We start from the raw sequence: 7,393 nt of genomic DNA, 5'->3' as shown, positions 1-7,393 counted from the left end.
ACGTGCCGCGCCGTAGTTGTCTGCCGCCGCCGCCAGGGTCCGTGACCACGTCGCAGCACAAATTTAGAAAAAAAAAGGCGTAGCACAATTTGAGACAGTGAGGCTCGAACTAGGTCCGTTGGGTGCCAGCCCAGTATTCTACAACTGAGCCATTCTGGTGCTTTGGACTTCTTGGCAAACATGCCTGAGGCAGGCTTGATGTAGGAAAAGCTATCCTCTTTGTACGACATATAAAGTGCTTTAAAACAGCGAAAAAACAACCAGTCGTCACACAATGCGAATAGCGTAACAAGTGGGTCGTCAAATGTTTCAAGCGATTACAAAGGATTCGTCTTGTTCAGCTATCAGCTGGGGCGCACACCCACTTCAGACATAATTTCTCATCGTCGTCAGCTACTGCATGAACAATTGGTAGTAAATTCCGCGCAAGTGTTGAGGTGATACGACGCTTCTCAGAAGAATGACGAAAAATACAGCATAGCGAATACCGGCCTAATATCCTAAAACTTTTATTATTATGCCCTATTATAGGCATCAAGCAAGTGCGCTTGCAGCAGTTACCCAAGGAGTGTTTACAAAAGGCTCTTAAAACCCGCTCTTCTAGCTTTCGCTGTTACTGTGCGGCACCTTCCGCACAATCCTGGGTTTTATTTTATGTAGCTACTGAGGTGTGTCTGTTAATTAAATGACTGTGCAAGAGTTGGCATCGCACATTTAAGACAAGCGGTGTGTTGTTAGGTGCTTTTAGGATACTAATAGTTTTAAAAATTATCTGAAAAAATTCATTGAAATGTGGGTTTTAACGTCCCAAAACCACCCTATAATTATGAGAGACGCCGTGGTGGAGGGCTCCAGAACTTTTTTTGAAAATGTCTCGTTTGTCATATTAGGCAATTTTGTTGTTTTCCGTGTGGTGGGTGCAGTACGAACACACCCCTATTTAACAAAACCCATTTTTAGCTGTATTAGACGTGTTGTGCAGGAATAGTTTTGTGGATGAAACGAGGCAGTGTTTGTGAAATGGGCTCACTATTAATATTTTGCTTCTGTGCTTGATGCGATCCGTTGAGACTAAGATATAGATAACGCTGAGTTCGTCACTGCTTCGAGTGAGGTATGCGGGGCCGGGAGGGCGCACGGAGTGGCTATTAGGTTTCAGGACAATGACCGTAACCTAATGGACGATATACCGCAGAACATGCATGGTGCGCGGGCCCTGTTTCAAGCTAACGTAAACTTGGTATCGGCTGTGCATTGCAACATCTTTTCTCTCAGATGATTGTTTTGAGTATTATGTATGTATTACTATTTCTCTTCTGCAGTATGACGTAACAGTTATCTTTTTGTGATTGAAGTGAAAATTGGTTAACGCATGTGCGCTCACCAATAGTGAGGTAAATATTCTTGAGTGATTTATTTTCCTTTTTTTTCTATCGTGTTACGTGGGCATCAAGTGTCCAGTAACACTCTATAGGGGGGAGCAGTTAGTATGAGGTAGCCAGGGTGGCGCGTGATTGTGTGGCGGAAAGTATGCGGGTGCAGCAGAGCGAATTCCCCACCCACTAACTAATGACGCCGATCGGTTCCCCGAAGGGGAACGTAGAAGACATGCAAGAGAACAATTAAGACTCCGTCGTACACACGGGTTTTAGAAGAGCCGTGTTGCGCTTGGCGAGCCACCCTTTTGCCGCGGCCGCCAGAGCGAAAAAAAGGCTGCCGTCTCGTTTTGTGGAGATAAGGAGCAGCGCAAAGACGCCTGCTTTTTCAGTGTGCTGGGCACTGCGTGGCCGATATTGCTCGATGGGGCGCCGCTGTCTTTGGGGAGGTCGGAGGGAAGTGATTCCTAAATGAGTGAGAATAGGATAGAAGTGAGCCTCGTAAGTGCCTGCATCATAGTGCGACACCTCAACAGAGGCCCAAGAGTAATGGGGACAAGGAGGCATCAAACTGACAGAGAGGATTAAAAGGGATACGGATAGAATAGAGCAGGGACAGAGTGGCCCACATACAGAAGTAAGAGGAAGATAGGAAAGATGGACACGGTTTCAGGAGTCCGAGGACGGGGCACTACTCAGCGAGAGCTCGTTTCAGCGTCAGGAAAGGCAGTAAGGCGAGCCCGTCAGCCAGAACTGTGCAGTCGTCAGAGATCGTGGGGGCACAACCAGTCGGCAAGAAATCCGGTGAGCGTGTCCTTGGGGTCTGTGCAGAGATGCGACATGTAGCGTCTTCGTTCCCCGGTAAAAGCCAAAATACCGAGCTTCCACCGAGTATGGACATCGGACCACCACGCTGCATCTCTGACTGATGAGCCGCCGACGCTCAAATCAGTAGGAGATGTCCAGGCAAGGCCTCTCGGAGGTGCCCAGACGGCGGCCGTCGTTAAACAAAGCATGGGTGATTGGCTCAAGCAGCGAGATGACAGACTCGTTCCACCGCGCTTGCTCCAAGCAAGATTCGCCGAAGGAGGACACATCGCCGGGACCGTACACGTGTTTGGTTTTTGTATGTGCGTATGTTTGGGGCGGCGCCCGCATAATGACCCTCGTGTGTGCTGTGGGACCTTTCTATTGGACTGTGCAATACGGACCTAGTCCCCGATCTAGGTATCTGGGAAAAAGAGACTTTTCGGAAACAGTCCTCGTGGACAGCTGTGATCTTGTTCACAGATGCTTGTTAAATGTGCTTGTTCAATGGAGATGCTTTCATTGTAGAGCTTCTCAATTTAAGCTTCGTGCCAGAGAGCTCCTGCCATGTAAATAATGAAAATAAGCCCTCTATACTAAGTTCAACTTCCTCCTGCCTCGACATCTTGATCCCGGATTTCCGATGCCTGCAATCCTCGGTCGCAACAGCCGTCAAAAGCGCCGCCAAGTTCGGACAAAAAAGGGAAACCCTACCCTGACGCGCGTCTTGCAAAAGCCTATCCAAGCGCGGCCATCTGTGTTCAAGTTCTTTATTTGGAATGCACTTGTGTCGTTTCAGAATGCCGCATGGACGTGACAACTGGGCTGACCAAGACAAGGTTGCGGCATGCGGTTGAGCTTGTCCCCCTGCGATACGTCATTACTGAGTGTTCTTGGTATAGAAATGCCTAACTGTGTGCTCACCCCGCTTAGGGCAGCTTCTATGTAGCGACGTTTAGTGGGAGAGTTGACGGAGCTGGAGCCTGAAAACGGCTTCCAACGGACGTCAGCCAATACACGGTCCGACATGGAAGAGAGTCTGACACGCTGAGAACCTATCACCTCGCATGTTGTATATTATCACGTGTTTGTTTCCAATGCCATGCCCATCATAAACGTGTTCACGTGATTGGTCGTGGTTATATCTATCCCCACGTTTTATCAGTCTCCACCTTCTGTTTTATTGATTTATGTGTGGGGTTTACCGTCCCAAAACCATCATATAATTATGAGAGACGCCACAGTGATTTGCTCCGGAAATTTCGACCACCTGTGGTTCTTTAACATGCACCCCAACCTAAGCACACGGGCCTACAACATTGTCGCCGCCATCGGAAATACTGCCACCGCAGCCGGGATTTCATCCTGTGACCTGCGCGTCATCAGCCGAGTACCTTAGTCACGAAACCACCGCCGCGGGGCCACCTTCTGTTTGACCGAGGGTTCTAAAGAGGGTATTTGAATGCCAAATGAAAAGCGGGGGTTCTGGTTTGGACCCGGGTAGAAATCTGAGTGCTGCATTAAAGCGTCTCTTCAACGGACTACGGCTCTTCCTTCGCGCTGCAGTCGAGCACACGAGTCATCGAGGAGCACCCATTCCGAACCTTAACACCTTCCCTCCTAAACTAGTGTAGAAGCAAGCCGAACAGTAGGAAAATAACTGCTGCCAACCTATTGGCCGTCCTTGGCGCGATAACTGGTCCCTTCGTAACCAATGAAACGCAGCGGAATTTCACTTTTAAATGCAAAGCATTTTTTAAAAAACTTCAGCGACTTTGAGCGTATCTATCTATCTATCTATCTATCTATCTATCTATCTATCTATCTATCTATCTATCTATCTATCTATCTATCTATCTATCTATCTATCTATCTATCTATCTATCTATCTATCTATCTATCAATCTATCTATCTATCTATCTATCTATCTATCTATCTATCTATCTATCTATCTATCTATCTATCTATCAGAGGGTTCCTGAAATAAGGAGCCCTCCCACCTTCACTCACAAGCTTCATTCAGTAAATTTTTTTCTCTATCTATCTATCTATCTATCTATCTATCTATCTATCTATCTATCTATCTATCTATCTATCTATCTATCTATCTATCTATCTATCTATTTAGCAGACTAGAAAGTTTAGCTCTCCTAACCATTTCAATAATGGTATCAATACGAAAATTGGTATTGAATACCATAACGGTATGGCGAATGTAAGTGATTATTGATAATATTAAACTCATTACATGTATGTCAGAATACCAATCAGAATACCGATCGAGAAGGGTGTAAGGCAGGGAGACACAATCTCCCCAATGCTGTTTACCGCGTGCTTACAGGAGGTATTCAGAAGCCTAGAATGGGAACAGATAGCGATAAGAGCTATTGGAGAGTACCTTGGTAAACTGCGCTTCGCTGATGATATTGCATTGCTGCATAACTCAGGGGACAAATTTCAACTGATGATTACGGAGTTAGACAAGGAGAGCAGAAAGATGGGTATTAAAATTAACCTGCACAAAACGAAAGTAATGTACAACAACCTCGCAAGTGAGCCGCGCTTCGATATAGGTAATAGTGCACTCCAAGTTGTAAAAGACTATGTTGACTTAGGGCAGGTAATAACCGCCGAGCCGAACCACGAGATTGAAGTAACTAGAACAATAACAATAGGGTGGAGCACATTTGGCAAGCACTCTCAAATTATGACAGGTAGATTTTCAATCTCCCTCAAGAGGAAGGTATATAACAGCTGTATCTTGCCGGTACTTAGCTACGGAGAAGAAACCTGGAGACTTGCAAAGAGGGTTCAGCTTAAATTGAGGACGATGCAGCGAGTAATGGAAAGAAAATTGGTAGGTGTAACCTTAAGAAACAAGAAGAGAGCAGAGTGCATCAGGAAACAAACGGGAGTTAAGGATATCATAGTGTAATTCAAGAAGAGAAAATGGACACGGGCAGGGCATGTAGCGCGTAGAGAGAATAACCGCTGGTAATTAATGGTAACTAACTGGGTTCGCAGAGAAGGCAAGCGGGTTAGGGGGAGACAAAAGGTTAGGTGGGCAGATGAGATTAAGAAGTTTGCGGGTGTATATTGGCAGCAGCAATCACAGGACCGGGTTAACTGGCGGAACATGGGAGAGGCCTTTGTCCTGCAGTGGACGTAGTCAGGCTGATGATGATGATGTTGATGATGTATGTCATGAATGCCATCATTTACATGTCATGGTCTTGATGCTCTTGTCGCGGTTTCGTTCACATGAAACATTGCAAAACCAGAACGGTATGCCACGGTTGCTTGGCGAACATAAGTGACAGACCCTATTGTGGAAAGCATGACATTCATGTCACCTAACACATGACTACAAGCCATGCTCATGATGCACTCGCAGCCGTTTCGCTAGCTTCACATATACTCCATTCGGTATCACTAGAGGTTAATAAACGACAAAGGTAACTGACACGTGCAAGTATAATAATCATGACATACGTGCCATATAAAACATGACAAAATGCTACGCTCATTGTGTGCTCGCGGCCATTTCGCTAGCATATACCAAATTTCGTATCACGTGACCTGAAAAAAAGGACGAAGATAAATTACACGTCCAAACACAATAATCATGACAAGAAAGTCATGTACGGAATATTTTCCGTGCCTCTCATGACGTTGTGCTGATTTCAAAGTGGCATATATCAACATTCTTCCTTTGTGCTTCGCATATCAGCGATTCTCACTGTACGTGTGATCGCCAAGTTTTTCATGGCTGAATGCCCGCACAAATAGGACTAATGATAGAATAGGCTGAAAATTTTGTGTTATCCTATCCAACGTAAGCTCTTATTTTTATTGTTTTATGCATGGTTCAACATCGCACCAGTTTTTTAAATACTTAATAACAGACAACATATTATAGCTCTTTGTGAAAAGATTGCTATAGGGCTTCCCATTTTCAAATTCACTACTACCATATAAACGATAAGGCTATAGCCTTTAAGGGGTTCATTCTGCTGAACACAGTCCTAGGCCGCAGAATATTTGCGATGCATGGGGCCGGTGTTTATAGCGTGGTGCTGCTTATTCTCTTTCTGTCCGCTTGTTTTTATTATTTCATTTAGTCCCACAATGTTATTTCTTCAATATTATGTTATCTTTTATGCAATTTTTCTCTTTCCTTGCCCTCTCTACCTCATTCAATCTTTGAAAGTGGGAAGAAATATACTACAAAATTTGAGGACTCGAGATCTTACACTTAAATGCATGCAACAATGACGCGCACAACAACCTTCCTTCTGGAGATAAATTTATCCTGAAGAAATTAAGCACCCATTCCCAACATTTTCTTCTTCCGCCTTCGCTTTCACACGTGGTTTATACGATGGTATAAAATGTGTTGAAAAAATATGCACAAAGAAAGCAGGAAATTCGAAAGCGATTAAAGACAAGCTTGCTGTGAGTGACAGGTAGGTGTTCCTGGGCGCTTGGGCAGTTTTTTTATGAAAAGACACGTGGTTTTACGTATTATACGTCTATTTGCTGCCGCTTAGTCTAATTTTTATTCGTAGTCTGTGCGATGTCTTTGATGCTCATAGACTGCGGTACTCTGTTCCTCTTTTCCGCGTTTGTTTTGTTCAGAATATGAGGCGTGAAACGCCCTTCTATCTCCATGTGCCACCTCCTTCCCACATCTAGAGGTCAGGATTGCCTTCCATTGAGTAATAAAACCAGAGGTACCGCTACGTAAAGGATGACGCACTTCGTTGCCACACATAAGCTATTTCTTGGGGTGGTTATCGTTTTTCCTCGTACACAGCTGCAGTTCAATTGGTTGCCAGGCGAGTTATTTTGAAAGAGGGACGCGCCACGATCAGTGCCAGAAAATTCAGGCGAAAGCCCGGAAACATTGTTTTTGAACGCTCATATGAGCAATAATAGTGAGGGCGTGCGAAAGACTACGCTAATTGTGTTTGTTTTAACCAAGAAGATGTGATATGAAGAACGTGATATAAAAAGATTTAAAGATATGAATATCAAACAGGCGCATGATGTGCCACTCATTGAGCTTACTTTAGATAAGTTCTTAAAAGGCATTATCAAACTATCGTTCACGTAAATGAAGTCAGATGTAAAGTTAACTGCTCGTCTTTTTAGTGCACTATTAATGAAGAACTCTCTCTGTCTCATGCCATCATTTAAAGTGGGAAGA

The sequence above is a fragment of the Rhipicephalus microplus genome, chromosome X, assembly GCF_043290135.1.
Source record: "Rhipicephalus microplus isolate Deutch F79 chromosome X, USDA_Rmic, whole genome shotgun sequence".
Taxonomy (NCBI): domain Eukaryota; kingdom Metazoa; phylum Arthropoda; class Arachnida; order Ixodida; family Ixodidae; genus Rhipicephalus; species Rhipicephalus microplus.
The sequence above is the reverse complement of the archived record's forward strand: the minus strand, read 5'-3'. Positions refer to the sequence as shown.